The sequence below is a fragment of the Euprymna scolopes genome, chromosome 14 (assembly GCF_053919585.1).
Source record: "Euprymna scolopes isolate OS-2025 chromosome 14, ASM5391958v1, whole genome shotgun sequence".
NCBI classification, from domain to species: domain Eukaryota; kingdom Metazoa; phylum Mollusca; class Cephalopoda; order Sepiida; family Sepiolidae; genus Euprymna; species Euprymna scolopes.
The window spans coordinates 33854100-33874882 of NC_136495.1; the positions used below are offsets into that span (position 1 = coordinate 33854100).

General features: G+C 35.5%; 1 pseudogene; it reads right to left on the minus strand.

The window, feature by feature from the left end:
• Window positions 1-17023: 17023 nt before the first annotated feature.
• Window positions 17024-17250, minus strand: LOC145293562 (U2 spliceosomal RNA; annotated as a pseudogene).
• Between the last annotated feature and the right edge of the window lie 3533 nt (window positions 17251-20783).

The following is a 20783-nucleotide window of genomic DNA, read 5'->3' on the forward strand; positions in this document are numbered from 1 at the left end:
AGAGACCCAGGCTTGTCTTCAGAAGGAGCGCTACGACTTTGTACCCTTCTCTCACTGGCTCCTTTTCTCCCCTGACCTGAACCTGCTGAACTACTTCGTTTGGTCATACGTCGAGAACATCACCAACATGACCTCCCACAACAAAAAAGCCAGTCTGATCTCTGCCATCCGCCGAGTATTCGCCCAGCTCCCGCCGACACTTGTGGAAAAGGAATGCTCTCAGTTCCGGACCCATATGGAGGTGACGATTGAGACTGAAGGCGGCTAAATTGAATGGATATCAGCTTCTACTACATAATCAAGTTACCTGAATTGACTTTTTCAATATAAGTTTGGAAATAAATCTGTAGTGTTGTTTTCTTTAGGGCGACAACTTTATCGTTCCACTCTGTAGAAATTGACTTCCCCTTTTTACTGGCGCCGTAATTCGAATCACCTGTTAACTCGTATGTGTTCTCTCAGCTGTCAAACACTCGATTCCCTGTTCTCCTAAACTAGCCTTTCTAAACGCAGCTAAGTGAACCTTGGGCAGCCTCGTAACCCTAGTTTCTCTTATTTTGTCCTTTAGTCCCCTTATTCTACGAACGATATTTCTAACATAATCAAGTGGCTTCATACCTTGTTTGGTTCCATTTCCTTAAAAAATATGCAAATAAATACCTTTATATTTTTAAACCACAGATTTCATAAGTAATAATAAAAAAAAAAACAGTAAAAGAATCAAATTTACATATCTGTCCTATGATATTAAGAACCTTAAAACCACATACACATGCACAAGCGGATGTGACGTCATACTACTAGGGAGAAGGAAAGCGTTTGTTCTAATCTCCATATATAATATTTTGATTGCAGAAATTCCCCTCTGGACCAAAGCACCGTAGGTTTGCTCCAACAGAGGCTACATACAAATTTATTATGTCTAGACTATTAGCCACTATCTTATGTAACTTTAGAACGCCATTTTAGACACTGAAATTTTATTATAACGACAATACCAGATGGATGATAAATTTGGGAATACCTGACGCTCTAGGGAGACGTCGACACCTCCCTGCAAGAGTTGAAAAAACCTAATGTTGGCATCTCCCCTAATGGGGATATACATGTGACTGGGGACCGCTTGTGAATTTTTTTTTTTACATGGTAGTCACTATTTATCAAGGCCCGGAAGCCACTCGGGGATAAGGATTATTGCATGTACAGTAATTAATTTCATACTTCCACGAAATTTCCTCCTTCGGAGATAGCTGGTTAAAATCACATTAGGGTTAGTGCCGTAGTTATTACAAATAACGTTGTCTCCCTTGGACGGTGTGAACAGTTTCCTTGCTTAATGCTTTGATGATGAGTTTCTTTTTCATTTACACAAGCAGTTTGAGTAACTTAGAGTTGTGTGTTTACTTTCTCTTCGTGTGAAAATGTAAATAAAGACGGACGTTCTCTCTTATCTGTGTGTAAAACGAAAATCATGGTTACGTGTTAATTCATTTCTTTTTTATTGACGTCGGTGATTTCCCGTGTGAATCGTACTTAAAACAAACAAGGTATGTTTTAGTTAATTCCTAATTCTTAACTATAATTAACCATAAGTCGTTCCATTTCATTTTTTGTAGAAATATAGGATACTGGCAGACGTGAAAAATTTCCTGGCCCGGAAGAGGAAGTCCACCTTCTTTGTAGCAGACTTGGCTATATATTCTATCTATGTTGAAATCTCGGATAAAGTTCTTTTCGCCTTGACAATTATTGATTGGAATATTCTTTTATAATTGTCCAAGGAAATAAGCTGTGTTGTAATAGGATTAGATATAACCTACCATGTTTGGCTCCGTTCCACTGTTGAATGGAAGTCATTTTCTAACGATTCAATCATTGCTTTGGATGCGTGTACGTTCGATTTGCTCACATGTCGCGTGGTGTCATCAGCAAACATACCCATCTCGGAAGCGATTACATCAGACAAGTCGTTTAAGAAAATCAGTAATAACAAAGGTCAAAGGATCAATGCTATAGAGCATACCTACATTAATTTGGTCTTCTTTAAATGTATGGTTTACACGAACGAACTGTATCTTTTTAATTTTATGTTTTTTGGTCCTGCGACAAAAGGAGAGTGGATCTGTAAATTCGCCTTCGTCCGTTCGTCCGTTCGTCTGTCCGCACTTTTCTCAATAACTACGCCTTGGAATTTTTTGAAATTGTGCACAAACATTAAACATGATATGAGTAAAAAAAGTAACAGAACGGATTTTCCGGGAACACCCAGATCCCCCCCCCCTAGGGGTGCCTTCCGAGTAAAAATGGCTAAAATTATCACTTTAAAAAAATTGATGCCTTGGATTTCTTTCTGAAAAGTTGTAACTAACTGATTTCTATATAATTTTGTTTGTCTATATTTCGCGATAACTCTAACATGGGGCTCTTTTAGGGCTAATAAAAACACTCCATTTTTGGGACTATTTTACTATATTTGTCCAAAATTGTCTGTGTATGTCTATTTAGCAGTTTTGCATGGCGCTGAACTCAAATTTAAATATGTTAAGGCTTTGGGGACTTTTGGGGCTAAATGGGGGGGGGGGAAGCAAATGATGAACTTTGTCATTTCTTTTTTTGTATGATGCAGAACTCAAATTTAAATATGTTAAGGCCTAAAACTCCCATTTGTTCATTTTCACCATGATTTGACGTTCTCTGGAGACTTTGGGGGCTAAATGTGGTGGTGGTGGGGGAGGTAAATGCTGAACTTAGTCATTTTTTTATTCCTCGTTCACTGTATACTCACGGGGGACTGTGCATGCTTCACTTTAAATATTCGTGCGGTAATATTGTACAAAAAAATTTAATGAGAAGACCTTTATGTCAGGTCTTGTTAAAGGCTTTAGATATATCAAGTACTACAGCCTTAGCTTTCCCTGACCTGTCCAATGTATTGTATATGCGTTATGAATGACTGCTAGGACATCCGCAGTAGAACAAGGTTGCTTACATCCATTTTGTTGATCAGAAAGATTTCAATTTCTCCCATTTATTTTTCGAAATTTTTAAAGCTTATTTCTAATGGCCCTACGATTATTGGTGCATTATTATTATTATTATTATTATTATTATTATTATTACTACTACTACTACTACTACTACTACTACTACTACTATCATCATCATCATCATCATCATCATCATCATCATCATCATCATCATCATCATCATCATCATCATCATCAGCAGCAGCAGCAGCAGCAGCAGCAGCATGGTCTATGGAAAATCCACAGCGGCTTTTTCATAAGTAATATATTGATGTTGCCATTCTATGAATGTTATGCGTAAATGGAGACGCCCTGATAATATTGTAGCTCTTTTATTAAAACTGCAATTATATTTATCTAAGTTAACAGGTACGCCCAGCGTAGCCCAGTAGTAAAATACATTTATATATGATACTTTAATTCATGCAGATTTCGTATATATTATATAGACTAAATTTTCTATCGATTCTTATATATTATAAAGTTGTAATTTCAAAAATTAAAAAATATATCCATATGACTTGGGAGCATGATCTTGAATCGAAACCGAAACCAAAACTTATGAAGAATTCTTGGTAAAATTATATATATATATATATATATATATATATATATATATATATATATATATATATAGTGTGTGTGTGTGTGTGTGTGTGCGAATAAAAATAAATAAAAATACCAGCAATGGTTAACGTTATGTTGTTTTTAAAAAAGAAAACCGAATGAATTTATAAAATGGTGATCAACGTTTCGTCTCGTATTGCAGGGGACATCTTCATTTCCTTTTGATATCCTGAAGATGTCCCCTGCAATAAGGGACGAAACGTTGGTCACCATTTTATAAATTCATTCGTTTTTTTTTCAAAACAGCACACACACACACACACACACACACACACACACACACACACACACACACACACACACACACACACACACACACACACACACACACATATATAATAGATGAATTGAGTGCCGTCTGCTATAATCAAAACCGAAAGCAAAACTTATGAAGAATTTTTGGTAAGAAATGGAAGGTCATAACAATTAAACGACAGTCAATCGAAAGAAAAAAGATGTAAGCGTGACACACAAAATAACACACACGCTATCGTATTAATATATAGATTATTATTATTGGCTCACAAGGAGCTTTTACACAGGTTATCAAGGATCTCTCCTTGAAAACAGCCTGTGGTGTTCTCTGGAAGCTGAGTGACAACAAGTCTCTCCAGATTTCCAGTAGTCTCCACCGTTTTCGGTAGTATTTGCAAATGAATTTGCATTATCGCAACAGCTGCTTGCCATTGATTTCTCTTTTGTTGATTTCTCTTTAGTTGGCAGCGGCTATTGGTCTTTGTTGGAATTTGAGTGGCAATAAGTCTCCACAAGGTCCCAGTTCTCTTTGCACGTATCCAGCGGAGATTTGGTCAGCTTTTTCTCCTCGGTCTTTCCTTCCTCCTTAACTCTACTTGGCTGTTTGATCTCACTTCTTTTGTTGTTGTTTTTAGAGTGGGGGTTCAGTGATGTGGTAATGAAGGGTGGGAGTGGGGTTAGAGAACTTATAGATATGCGGCTTCAATATACTTGGTTCCGTGTGGCGTTTCATTATTATTATTATTGTGTAAGAGTGTTGGGGTGAAGTGTGCTGGAAAATGGTTTGAGGAAGTGCGTGATGAATTGAGAACAAGGAAGGATAGTAAGGTAGAGGTATGGTGGGACAAAAGTGTCATAACGACCAAGCAATTGGAACATAATCGTCCGGATTTGGTCGTCATTGACAAGGTCTAAAAAAACTGGCAGATTGTAGACTTCTCAGTACCCTGGGACATGAATGTGAAAGAGAAGGAGAATGAGAAGTGGAGCAATTATGCTCCATTGGCCTTGGAGATAAGGCGTATACACGAGATTAAAACTGAAATAATCTCGGTCGTAGTTGGAACACTAGGAGTAGTATCAAGTCGTCTGGAAGGACAATTGAAAAAAAACCTACAAATCCCTGATGTTTTAGGTGGCCTTCAGACCTCTGCAATTGTAGGTACCACCAACATCTTTAGGAAAACCCTTGATCTTTGAAGCTCCTGGTTTGAAGCCGGGATTAAGGGAAATTCTCTGGAAATGAATCCTATTCCTTTCCAAAGAGACGTTGATAAACGAAATCAGAATTATTATTATTATTATTATTATTATTATTATTATTATTATTATTATTAATAATAATTTTTAAAAGAGGTGAAAGGTGATAACGTACGTTCAGACATGAAATTACCTTAGCGTATTATTATTATTGTTATTCTTGTTAATTTTATTTGCTTAAAAGCAGCTTTTGTGTTTGCACTCAAGTTGTTTTTTCAGCCTATTCGAAACATGAAAAAAGAAACTGCCTTTATTTTTTCATCTTTGTCGGCAATTTCCAAACATAAATAGTTTTTCTTCTTTCTTCTTTTAAAAAGGTTGTACCCATCTTATTTTTATTTCATTTATTTATTGTAGTATATTTTATACTTTTTGAGCTGGTATTGGCGATGGTGTTGTATGTTTGGGCGGGTAAAAGATGGTTGCGCCGTTGTTGCAATCGTGCCAAGGTACATTGAATGAGGTTGTGCCTGGCTGGACACTTGTATTAATCTGCGTACGTATCTCTGTCTGGGCAGCCCTTGACGTACACATACCGAACAGAGTCTGGAGGAACCGCGCCGACCGACACCACTGACGCCGCTACTACCGCCGCTCCATCATATCCACCTCAGTGTGCACTCCCCCACCCGGACTCTGGGCCTTGTTGCACTCCCAACACGCACACACACTCACGCACCCAGAACCCACACCCGTTAAGAGCAAAATATTTTTGCAGACAAAAGACTGGGGTGAATGGAGGCTGGCTTAGACAATGATTTTTACGTATGCTTCTTTTTTAACACGCACACACACAGACGCACACACACACACATGACACACACGCATAGATATACACACACCCGCACATAGACACATGACACACACGCCCGCACACGCACACATACACACACTTATTCTTTATTTCTCTATAGGGTCTCGACACACATACACACACACACATACATACACACACAAACACAAGCACAAACACATAGACATACACACACCCGCACATAGACACATACACACACACGCCCGCACACGCACACATACACACACTTATTCTTTATTTCTCTATAGGGTCTCGACACACATACATACACACAAACACACACGCAAACACAAACACCTAGATATACACACACCTGCACATAGACACATGAACACACACATACATATACACCTATTCTTTATTTCTCTATGAGGTCTCGACACACACACACACACACACACACACACAACCTTTCCATACACAGATACACGCATACACACACATTTCATAACTTACCATATAGCTCTACTCACGCTGAGCACTCTTGAAGTTAATACTGAAAATCTGCTACAAGTAGAACATTATTGCACCACATATATATCTATTTATACAGGTTATAATGCAACAGAACCTTATGTGTAGAATCCTTATTCTAATGTTGATAAACGCAATTCCATGATTTTTATTCTAGAAAGTGTCTAAAATTTAAGGTTCAAGCTTAAGAAACCGAAATTCAAGGAATTTTGTTTAATTCGTGGCTAATGGCGACAGCTAATATTTAATGTAAAACTGAAATATTTGAATGTTCAAATAGGTTGTTGTGGCAACGATGTGTCTGCTAATACCCCTGTAACATATAGGGCCCTCCCGAAATCTTGGAAAATTTCAAGACTTTATAGCTACTGACTTATGTATGTTAAATGAAAGTTACATAATTTTAAAGCTAAATTTATCAAGTTTAACTTTAATATTAATGATTGCGTATATATCGGCATGCTTTTTATATTCTTAATAGTTTTGAGATATTTAATGTCCAAATGTGTTTCCGCTCTGTGGAACTTAACCCCCCCCCCGAAATTCTGAGAATATTTATTAATTGATATCTAATACTTATCGTTAACATTAAAAACAATCAGTGCTACACATACAACACACACATACACACATACACACATACATATATAATAGTAAGTTATGAAAATATATGACAGTTACGCTACGCAGAATCTACTTGCCAAATGCATGGGATTCACGTTGTCGTGTGTTTTCGTATACACACGTGTTGTGTAGTTTTAACATGCAGAAAGTGGACGTTGGGCTATTTTCAGCAACTTCCTAATTGTCGCTTCTCTGATTTTGTCCTTCCGTGAGCAATGTTTCTGACAAAGGAGGAAGAATCGCTGTTTTCTGAGACAGAATACATTTTGTTAGTTTTTATTATTTTTTAGTTCCTTATCTCAAGTGGCTTTATGACTTGTCTGGAGCGATTTTCATAAAAAACAATCCCATTATATTTATTGTGGGTTTATGTTTTCATCAACCAATAGCCGGGCTTGACTTAAACCAGATTCGTCTTACTCTTATTTCTTGTTTGGAAATTGTTATGATGCTTGCAGACCCTGACTATTATATTGAAGAGGCTATTTTCAAAAATAAAAAAGTTTATTGGTTTTGCATTTTTTTTTGAATCCGTAGCATTATTTTGTATTCAAATTGTCATATATTTTCATAACTTTCTACCTATTTTTACTTACGTATTAAGCACTATTGACGTAAACGCTGAAAATTGATGCGTAAAATATCATATCCCTTTATAAGATTTTATGTGACTACAAGAATTCGAGAGATATTAAGATAGAAGAGTCACAAATTAGACAAGTTCCAAAATATGCTATTTTTAGGATGTCGGAACTCTTTTTAGACTATCAACGACTGTGTTTACATTAAATAGACAAAGTGTATTTTTTTTTTTTTTTTTTTTTACACAGTGATCACCACTTATCAAGGCCCGGAAGCCACTCATGGATAAGGGTTATTGCATTAGGAATTTGTTAACATTAGACTTGAAGACATCCAAGTTGTAGTCCGGAGGGAAGCAGGCAGACGGAACAGAGTTCCACAGGCGTGCAGTTCTAAGAAAGAAGCTTTGCTCATGAAATCCGCGTTTTGATTTAGGCACAGATATAGAGTGGGGGAAATTTTTCACAGTGGATTCAGCTAGACGGGTGTTTATCGTGAAAGTTTGGCGAGGGGGGGCCAGGGATTGGAGTTCAGACGAGCACCTGCCATGAAAATAACGTATCTTGTATGTAAAGTATGAACGTCACGTTCGCCGAGTGGTAAAAAGTCAAACTTCATGATACTGGGATGCGAGATTTGAATCGTCGACAGATAACACGAAATGTGTGTGTATATATATATATATATATATATATATATATATATATATATATATATATATATATATATATATATAACATTTGGATTTTACCGTTACTGGATTTTTTTATCTTCCACCATATTCCCTCTGCTTCACTTTTTTTTGTTTTCAAGTAAGATCTTTGACTTACTTTTTGTTTTATCAAATACTTCTGCATGCAAATCCGATCTCGAATTTAACTAATTCCTACCCTCTGATGAGAAGGAAACTATTTCTTCGAAACTCCGCGGGATAAGGACTATCCATTTATCTAGTGTTTCCTTTTCAGATTAAATATATATTACAGACCCAGCATTTGTATACGCTATATCGCCTGAAGAGGTCTCTAGTTATTAGTAACTAGCTGACCGAAACATGCTCATGAATGTGTAGCGATGTATTATTGCTTATGTGAAAACAAATAAAAAGTATATCTTGCCCTACTGCGGTATTGAGCACTCTTGTGTTAACCTCGTTAAAACTTCACTGATTACTTTGACCCTGGAAAATATAACTTGGATTTTATATATATATATATATATATATATATATATATATATATATATATATATAGTCATCCACATACAGTACTGTTTCGCTGTTTCACAGCTCATCAGTGCGGCTATATATATATATATATATATATATATATATATATGGATATTAAAATATTTATTTACTATTAATGATAATTATATAATATACGTATACATTTGAGAATGAAAAACACGATACATCGTATTTTTTTTACCCATATGTATGTATAAATATACATATTTTTGTATATATGTATCTAGATATTAAAATATTTATTTAGTATTTATATAAATAAGATAGTATATGTACGTATGCGTGTGTGTGTCTGTATGCAACATATATAACAGATACACACTTAAACTACTAGTCACATAACTAAAATTATCAGGAAATAGTAATCATACACAAAGTTATTCTTTTTCAGCTTTTGAAATCAGTACTATGTATTAGGTACAATATAATATTCAATAGAGAATCTATGTTTAAATGGATGAATAACAAGTACAAAAATATGTCGGCAAGTTGATATGCAAAATGTTCATTCTAACTTGCCGACATATTTCTATTACTTCAGCGCATGCGCAAATTCATTCATAACTTGAAGTGGTTTTATTTTAAATCTTCCATGTATATCTCGCGGTAGCTTAAACGGTAGCCAACGCAGCTGGATCGCTAAATGTTTAGTTTCGATTCTAGCTAATGGCACCCAAGTTATTCTTTTTTAGCTTTTGAAATCAGTACTATGTATTAGGTACAATATAATATTCAATAGAGAATTGGCTTTTAATAATACTTACGTAATCTACATGAATTAAAATATATTTAAGCCCGGGCTCCCTCACTTGTTAATAACTACACACACACACACACACACACACACACACACACACACACATACATATATATATATATATATATATATATATATATATATAGTGTGTGTATGTGTGTATGTGCCTATGGGAACATATGCTTATTTAATTTAATGTATGAAGCTCGATGTATCTAAAGACCATATACAAATACATATCGAAGGGTCTATATTCCAAATTTGAAGATATTGTTCATCTTACCGTTCATTTCTTTAAGTATTCTTGGCAGCACCTGTTTCGTAGCGCAGAATCATGAATAATTGTATGACTGATTCTGGGACATGAAACAGGTGCTATCAAGAATCATCAAGAATCGAACATTTTTACATTCTTAAAGAAATAAACGGTAAGATAGCCCTTTTGTCATATATATATATATATATATATATATATATATATATATATATATATACATATATGTATGTGTGTGTGTATGTGTGTGTGTGTGTATAAATATATATGCATATATATATTTAGAAAGAGAGAGAGAGAGGAAGAAAGGGATAGAAATGAAAGAGAGAGAGAGAGAGAGAGAGAGAGAGTTAGGGAGAGGGCAGAAATAAATAGACATCTATAAGTTATTGTTACATCTTATGAAACATTTCGTTAATTTGATGCGATTAGAAAACAAAACAAAAAATTGTTACGCAATATTTTATTAAATGATTAAAATAGAATTTCAATTTTTTTTCTGAGATTTTCAGTGTGATGCATCTTGCTCAAAGAAGACTGCTTTTTTTTTTTAGTTCTCTTATTCTTTTTTGTGTGATGGTATTAACCCTAAGTGGTCTGACCCTTGTTGACAGAGAAAAAGATGTTGATTACGATTATTGTAAGTCTGAAGTCGATGTGCACGTGCGTGATATGGTGCGAATTTTAAATAAGAGTTTTTGTCACATCTTCGAAAACATTACTCAATTTGAAAATATTAGAAGACCAAACATTTTATGAAATATTTAAAACTATTAATTATTATGATAAAGTACGAATGCTTATTAATCTAAGTCCACAATGTAGAATAGCTTGAACACAGTATAACAAGACTAATGACGGAGGATGTTTTTCATAATTTTTCTCATGTTTCTGAGTTTTTGAGAGGAGGATAGATTGCTAGTACTATTTGAATTCTTCAGAGTACCATTCTCATTTTGAATGTTATTTTTCACAACGTTTCGGCCGATGTAACTTTTGTCTTTTTTCGGGTCAATATTTTCGAAATCGGGAACCTTTCTGCCGAACTGGGGAACTTTTCTGTCAAACTCGGGAATCTTCACGGAATTTCGAACAAAACCATTTATCCATAAGAGTAGCATGTTTTCGTTCTGTCAGCCATCGTTGAATAAAGGTCCTGAATTATCCACAAATGTATTCTTAGTATCGTCTGCACTCAGGATTAAACCTTCAACTTCCAAAAGAGTGCAACTTTACAAGTAAATTTCCCCAGTACTTTATCCACTACGCCACGGGTTCGAAGTTAGAAAGAAAGATTTCCGAGTTCGACAAGATACACTTGAAGATGTTTAGAGATTACATCAACCGTAACGTTGTGAAAATAACACTCAAAATGAGAATAGTAGTCCAAAGAATCCAAATAATACGATGAGTTTTTATTTTTCCCATGAATCGTCAGATTATTAACAAACCTACCGTACCCGATGCTGAGGAACTTTTTTGCAAAGCCCTATTTATCATTTGCCCAAAAACGTGCCTAAACAGCTCACATTTACTGTTCCATCTCTAATACCCATCCAATTTATCAGTTGTCCCAGTTAAGATAAACCCTACAGTCAGGAGGAAATCTATTGTCACTTTCAATCATATAGTTTACCGATAACTAAAAGCCGTTTTAGGACAGCTTCCGGTCTGTCAGCTCCGAAATTCCCCTACATACCATTATTTGTTATGTATCGTTTCTGACTGATTACTCGGCGTTAGTTTATTATCTTTGAACTAAGCAGGTTCTACATTTAGATCCTAGATTGAGTGATAATAATACAAAAAAAAAAAAAAAATTCAAACAGTAATAAAACGACCAGTTTCGGTGCACCCCTGAGTGTACTGGCGCTATTCCACATAGAAACTACGATTTGTTTTCTACGAAATGGATACCCTGAAACCTAAGCATTCTTTAAAACTGCTCGCAACAAAAACCGCAATCTGTTAAATCCGAAGTTGCTGAACACAAGCTTGGAGTTTTAGAAAATAACAGATGTATAGCATCTATTGCAGCCATTATAAATGGACCATAAGTACTTTCCACACCATCAAACAAAGACAGATTTTTTGCAAAGAACTTAGCATCAAATCTCACCCTTTTCGACCGGAGCCATATATTTCCTGAATGTTTGCTCTATAACTGAATAATAATAATAATAATAATAATAATAATAATAATAATAATAATAATAATAATAATAATAATAATAATAATAACAACAACATTAATAACAATAATAATAATAATAATAATAATAATAATAATAATAATAAAAAAAATAATAATAATAAAAAAAAAGCAAAACAACAGCAAAAAACTATAAGCGACATTCATTTTTCTGTACAGGATGTTGCCAAATCAAGAATTTTTATGCCGACAAGACAACTAGCCCTTACAGTAATTGTCCAGCCGGAGCTAGTTCCTATTTTTGCAAAACCGTTCAATCGTTGCTGAAAAGAGATATGCTTTTCATCTTCATAGAAACCTTCGTCAGTCCGTCCTGTATTTAAAAATGGAAAAGTACGGTCTCTGCAATTCAGCAGTGATCAGTAAGTTCTTTGAATCTGAAATTAACCAAGAAATTTTTAATCACTTCAGCAAAATCAAGCGAACGCAATATGATTTTCATGCTGCAAAATCAACAGTTGAAGTACTGATCATCTATTGCACAGAATCAGTGAATCTATTGAGAGATGTTTTCGTTTATGAGACGATAGCATTTGACTTATCAAAAGTCTTTGTCAACGTTTTGCACAAATTTGTCAGCTATGAAATATCTGGCAATGTCTTCACAATCATCAACTACTTTCCCTTTGATGGATAATAACTATTGAAGACATACTAAATAAATGCCTGCGTGTATAAAATATATATTCCTGACCACACCCATGTCTTTGATCGTCATCAATTGATCTTCCAAATCATATTCTGGGATCTTTCAGCAGACGACACAGCTATGTCAGCAATGGCCGTCACTTTCCATCCATTCTGTTATATGTATTTAAATTATTATTCACGTTACTAAACGACTTTTCCCGGAAATTAAATAGATTTAAATTAACTAAAAAAATATAATTAATATAATAATATAATATTATATTTATTATATGTTATAATAAATATGATATTAGCACTTACCTCTAGAAAAGAAATTATTTTATTAAGTACAATACTTAATGTTTTTTTTTAATGGAGAGTAGACAATGCATTGTGGATGCGTTATCGGCAGCTCCCGTTACTCTCGTTTCTCTTTATTTGTCACTCAGTCCTCATTTTTAATGAGTGATTTTTCTGACAAAGGGAGAAGAAAAAGCTGTTTTCTAGGTTGGCAGTATTTTGCATGAACAGCCGCCAGGGATATCGGAAATTTTCTGTTTCTATGTCTATCCTTGTAGACATGTCACTAGTAAGGGTGCTGAAGGTAAACGTTTCATCTGGGATGACGTTATCCGCCTGATAGTCAGGGACTCGAACGTTGGATTAACCACTAAGGAGGCTGTCCTATCAGCAGGTGCAAAGTACTGGGGCTGCTGTATTGCCATTTGGTGAATGGATTCTGGACCATGCAGTAACTTCTGGTGGGGTCTCTCGATGCCATATTAGTGGGTAATTGTTACGGCTTTACATTTTCATGGGCTACAAAAAATTCTTAATTTCTATTTCACTCCTACTTTCTCTCTGCCCTGCTTCAGTCATGTCTCTCGTCCTAGTCCACAAATCCCAAAACACCATCATGAAAAGTCTCAATAAAAACACACACGATTAAACCCGGATTTCCAATTTCTAACGTAGACCCTCACTACCCGGTCTTCTTCTCTAACATCAGGGGCCTACGTTCTAACCTTCCAGAGGTTGAAATCCAATTACAGGAGACTAAACCAGACATATTATTTCTAAGTGAAACTGGCATTGGACAGACCATTTCCTTAGATGAATTCGTAATTAAAGGATACTCTGATTTAACTTCCAAATCTGACTCCCGAGAGCGCCATGGACATGGTATATGTGCCTATATAAAAGATGGCTTTCCATATGGTAGGGACATCTCCAGAGAAGATCCTAACTTACCCTATATGTGCTTCCGGGTTGCACTAGCTAAAGCTACTGCATTTATATTTGCTCTCTATCGCCCCCACAACAGCGAAGTTACTATCTTTAAAAGTATATCTGAGAAAATTGACCACGCCCTATCTGCTTATCGTTCAGCTAATATTCATGTCTGTGGAGACTTCGATGTTCACAATGTGGAATGGTTAACTCACTCCAACAAGACCGATGATGAGGGGAGGTTCTGTCATGATTTTACCATTGCTTATGACCTCACTCAGATTGTTCACGAACTCACCCGTGTTCCCGATACTGACGGTCAGTATGCAAGTCTCCTAGACCTTTTTCTCACAACTTGCCCTGAACTGTGTTCAGCTTCTGTTCTGTCTCCACTTGAATCAACCGACCACTCAGTTGTATCAGTTAAGATAAAAATGAAATGTAATAAGTCCCCCAATGTACCTCTAAATTGTACAGTATATCGATACTCTATTGCTGACTGAGATAGCTTCCACACATTTATATCAGATCTACTTCTGCATTCCATATTTAAAAAAGATGTGTCCTCTATAGTATCAGACCTGAAAGAAAGGTTAATTGTAGGTATTTTCATACCCTCGAAAAAATTCCAGCAAAAACCTAACAGCCAGCCGTGGTTCTCTCCGGGATGTACTGCTGCCATTGCGCACAGAAATCACTTTTTCCATTGCTTCAAACGTAATAGATGTACTGAGACTAAATCCGCTTTCAGAACTGCCAGCAACCACTGTAAAAAAGTAATAAAGAACGCAAGAGAGTTGTATGCTCAGTCCGTCAAGTCCAAAGTAGCTGAGCAGCGGCTTGGTTCCCCGCCAGTTTTGGCAAATAGCAAACAGAATCCTGAACAGAAGCGTGTGTTCTATCCCAACTCTCATAAATGGACCTGAGGTAATCTCGTCAGCATCAGACAAAGCCAAACTCTTTGGCAAGAACTTTGCAGCTAATTCTAGCCTTTGCGACCAAAGCTGCCAACCTCTAATATTTCCTCCTGTATCAGAAAACATGCTATGTGATATACAAATATCTGTACGTGATGTTGCCAAGCTAATCAAAAACCTTGATTCCAGTAAAGCAACCGACCCTGGCGCTATTCCAATTATAGTACTCAAAAACTTCAACCAGAACTAGCGCCCATCCTTACAAAACTGTTTAAACGTTGTCTTAAGGAGAATTGCTTCCCGTTACCCTGGAAAATCTCATCAGTATGCCCCGTATTTGAGAATTCAGGTGATCGCTCATCTCTCTCACAGTACAGGCCAATAAGTCTCCTGTGCGTCATGAGTAAGTTGCTGGAATCTGTGTTAAATAGTGAAGTAATGAACCCTCTCAGCAAAAATAACCTTCTTAGTGACACACAATATGGTTTCCATTCTGCTAGATCTACAGCAGATGTGCTTACAGTTATAGGATTAGCGAATCTTTCGACGGAGGCAACCTTTCTAGGGCAATTTCTCTTGACATATCAAAGGACTTTGAGTATGGCATAAAGGTTTACTTCACAAGATCTCCATCTACGGTATAGCTGGAAATGTCTTCTCAATTAAATCATTTCTCTCTCATAGGTTCATAAGAGTAGTGGTTTATGGGCAGAAATCAGAAGCTCTTAGTATTAATGCTGGAGTCCCTCAGGGGTCCATCCTGGGCCCAACTCTCTTCCTGATCTATATTAATGATCTTCCAAATCACATCCTTACATCATTCGCAGACATCTATACTGATGACACTACTATCTATGGCAGCACATCTAAGACCGTAAACGACCAAGTTCTCTCTAATTCTCTCTCCTCTGATCTTGAGAAAGTGGTACAATGGGGAAAGAGGTGACTTGTTACTTTTAATGCATCTAAAACCAAGCTTTTATCTTTACATCATTAACGCTCTGATCCCCATCTGGTATCAATTGAAATGAATGACTCTCGTCTTGCAGATGCCTCATGTTTTGAAAAGCTTCTGGGCTTGACCATTACTCCTGATCTTAAATGGAACACACACATTAAATCCGTTGCCAAGGCCGCTGGAAAAATGGTGGGATCCTTCTATCGATCCAGTAGATATCTCACTGCTGATGCAATTCTCTATCTATATAAGAGCCAGGTACGTCCAAGGATGGAGTACTGTTGCCACATCTGGGCAGGAGTTGCTAGAAAGGACTTATCCTGCCTTGATAGAGTTCAAAATAGACTTCGTATCATTGTAGGGGATGTCATTTTCTCTTCCCTGCAACCTCTTTCTCACAGAAGAGATGTTGCGAGTTTGTCTCTGCTTTATCGTTATTTTCATGGCAGGTGCTCGGCTGAGCTTCATTCTATGGCCCCCCCTCGCCAAACTTTCATAAGAAACACCCGTCTAGCAGAAAACACTATCACTAGTTTTCCCCACTCTTTATTTGTGCCTAAACCTGAGCGTAGATTCCATGAGCAAAGCTTCTTTCTTAGAACTGCACGCCTATGGAATTGTCTTCCGTTTTTCTGCTTTCCAGCTGACTACAATATGGTTGTCTTCAAGTCTAACGTAAACAAGTTTTTGATGAGCCGTTCCATATAATTTAACAAATTTACCGAATCTCCATTACTAACTGTTACTATATTGTCCAATATCTACTGTACCCTCTTTAACCCTTATCCTCGAGTGGCCTCTTGGCCTTGATAAGTGGTGATGCCTATGTTAAAAAAAGGTTTAGTGCTCCCAAAATTCATACTAGAAGTTTTTAAATAGATCCTTGGTGTAACGGATAAAGTACTAAATGAAATTCAGTTCTACGTGGTACTTTTCTGTAGGTTGAAGGTTCAATTCCTAGTGCGAGTAATACAATTGCAAATTTCTTAAGACTTATACCCAGTCATGGCTGACAAAACAAGCGCATACTAACTTCGGGTATTTAAGAACAGAGTTGCTGTCGAAGTTATGTGTATATTCCTGTGTTTGACAAAATTCACATGAAGACGATCGGAGGCGGCACCGGACGAAACATTTGAGAATAACACTCAAGATTAGAATAGTACCTATTTACTATGCCTCCCCACGGGACAGAGTTAGACACCAGGGTCGTTTTTTAACGTGGAGAAAAGGTACAAAAATAAAAATTGTCTCAGTCGTGAAGGATTTCTCCTCCACCGAAAGAGAACAAGAAATAGAAGTGCAGCATCCGAAGAACAGATACTACACTTTGATCTTGACCAAGAGGCCAAAATTAGAATAGTAGTCCGAATAGTACGAATACTAATTTATTTTTATCCTCTGCGGGGTGTTTAACATAAATTTGATACTTTTGGGGAACGAAAAAAAAAATGTCAATAATTGATGTATTCTCAAAATTGCAATTTGTACCTCGTAAAGGAGCTTTGGACGAATTCGAAAAAGCTATTTTTAGCTTCCATCATGATCTCCAAGCAGGACTTGAACCTATCGCACTAGACCTCCTAGATGTCCTACGAGAAAAGCCTGAACACGAGTTAAATCTTGACACTTCTCCCGGCTTGCTGGATGTAAGGTTTGTGTCCTTCTCAATCGCACCTCATACATAATAGTCCACGGAGTTACAATTAGGCAAATAGGGGAACACATGTGAAAGTTCTCAGACAACAACTTCCAGTTTTTCCGAAGGTGTTACACCGAGCTAAGTTCTGTACGTATAATCTTCTCCCAATCACTATCTCCACTCATAGCTCAACAACAGTCGATTGCAACCTAAGATAGCTATCTGTAATGAGTCAATCTAAACGTATGACATAATTAAAAAAACAGTTATTTAAAAATTTTCCAAGCCTAGTTCCATGAAATTGAAAGCTACGAAGTAAAGTTCAATTATTTGAAAACTACAAAATCAAGTTCAATTATCTTGAAAACTACAAAATCAAGTTCAATTATCTTGAAAACTACAAAATCAAGTTCAATTATCTTGAAAACTACAAAATCAAGTTCAATTATCTTGAAAACTACAAAATCAAGTTCAATTATTTGAAAACTACAAAGTCAAGTTCAATTATTTGAAAACTACAAAATCAAGTTCAATTATCTTGAAAACTACAAAATCAAGTTCAATTATTTGAAAACTACAAAGTCAAGTTCAATTATTTGAAAACTACAAAATCAAGTTCAATTATCTTGAAAACTACAAAATCAAGTTCAATTATCTTGAAAACTATAAAATCAAGTTCAATTATTTGAAAACTACAAAATCAAGTTCAATTATCTTGAAAACTACAAAATCAAGTTCAATTATTTGAAAACTACAAAGTCAAGTTCAATTATTTGAAAACTACAAAATCAAGTTCAATTATCTTGAAAACTACAAAATCAAGTTCAATTATTTGAAAACTACAAAGTCAAGTTCAATTATTTGAAAACTACAAAATCAAGTTCAATTATCTTGAAAACTACAAAATCAAGTTCAATTATCTTGAAAACTATAAAATCAAGTTCAATTATTTGAAAACTACAAAATCAAGTTCAATTATCTTGAAAACTACAAAATCAAGTTCAATTATTTGAAAACTACAAAGTCAAGTTCAATTATTTGAAAACTACAAAATCAAGTTCAATTATTTGAAAACTACGAAGTAACAAATGATACAAGCACAGGTACGAATAATTTTGAAAACGTCTATGTTACAACATGCGGAAATTGTGCAGTCTTTACTAAATATAAAATCATATACTAAATGGATGCATGCATATATAAAATACATTCTCTTAAGACAGAATAGATATTAACTGAAATCTTTATTGGTATATTTTATTACAAAGGCTTTTATTTTATTTTAGAACTTACACGTACTGGGTCTTTTTTTTATTTTAGATAAAACTACAGCGCCGATATTTGTTTCATCCTTAACCTTATATTCCAAATGCTATATAAAATTTCCTTTCAAGAAAAAAAAATTCTAAACGTGATCATATTTGAAACTAACAGGCCGCTCGGTATTGCCCGGTCGTAAAATACGCTTAAATATGATATTTTGATTAATGCAGATTTCGTATTTATTATTATATTATATTGGACCCAATATATTGTAATAATTTAAAAAGTAAAAAAAAAAAAAATGACTCGTGCGCCAACACCGAGAATCGAAACTAAAACGTTTAGCTTACGATTTACCTTTTCCTTTGATGTTAATATCTGACGTTTAAAGACATGTTTACGGCAAGGTAAAAATTAAAACATGAACTAATAGCTATTACGTTAGGCATGCATATTCGTAATGCCGTCATTGACCTTCCCCTGGCAAATTTCATTTTTTTAATTTTCACACTTTTGCACTGATTTTCCCTAGCTAAAACCCAAATATAAAGTTTCGCAAATGAGATTATCTTAATCAGCATAGTAAAAACTTATAGAAAGTCGTCATTTTAAAGAAAAGTGTGGAAGTGGAGCTAAAGTAAAAATCAAAGTAAACAAAGGTAATGTATGTGCAGTGTGTAATTTGTCTAAAATCAAACGAAACGGCTATCGGAATAGACACCTCATTTTGTGAGGGGGATTGTCAAAGTATTTGCCTCAAATTTAACCGTGATAATCGTTGTTAGGGTACCCACCCGAAAATACATTAAACCGACAAAAAATGGGGGGGGGGGAGCAGTGTAAAAGAAAACAAAAAATAGCATCGTGTAAGGTTCTCTAAGCCGCTCCGAAATCGAAAAATAAACAATGGTACCCGTGCATATTTTTTCAGGGTTCGTTTATTTGTTTTTTTTGGGGGGAGGGGTAGTGGCATGTTGTTAATGTGTGCATAAGTAAGTGTAAGATTGTCAGTTTTTATTTTTCTGTTTATGAGCGCTTATTATGTTTGTATTTTGTTTATTTTTTTTTAGAACGATTGCCTCTTGTAGAGAGTACCGCCATATTTGAAAAGTTCTGGAGCGTTCGTTTATGTATTCAGGGGTAGACTCCGGAATAATCAAATTGTCAACTCTCTGGAAATGAGAATGAGCGAAATTTGAGAAAAGGAAAATTTATTACTTTTGAATCACAAAATGGAAAGATTATGTTATGTCTATGAGTTTATGATCCAGTTACGAAGGGTGCAAGCACAATATCTATAGAATGTGTATATTTCCTCCCAGTCTTGGCCGGGAGCGGTAGAGGGACTTAATATTTTTGGGGAAAAATAGGAACTACTTCCTCTAAAATGGTGCGATTGTGATGGTGTTGCTTTTAGGATGAAATGTATAATTTTATTATAACGACTAAATGTGTCTAAAATGTTCTAAAGTTACATAAGATAGTTAATAGTCTAGACAAATTAAAATTTGTATGTGGCATTTGTTGTTGCAAACCTACGGTACTTTTGTCCATTGGTGAATTTCTGTAATCAAAATATTATATATGGAGATATTCCAAATGGCATTTTAAACTTTGCTTTACAGGCAAAAATTGTGAACCTGACCATATTCGAAATTATTTTCATAAGAAACCTTCGAACAGCAACATATCCTGACATAGGTAACGTTCTTTCTTATAACTAGTATCATTAGATAGAGAGAGATTAAGAGTAAGAGAGAGAGAGAGAGAGAGAGTAAAATATAGATAAATAGGGATAGTGATTGAGAGACGCAGAGAGATAAATTATATATCTTTCCACCATTTTAAAACTAAATAGTTATGATGAAAACTTCGGGGTTAGGATCGTTTGAAGAATTAGATCCTCAATAAACAGACGTAGGTAACTTGATATTGTCTGCCAAAACGATGCGTACGAGAAATCATGAGATAGTTCCTGGTGTTAGGATT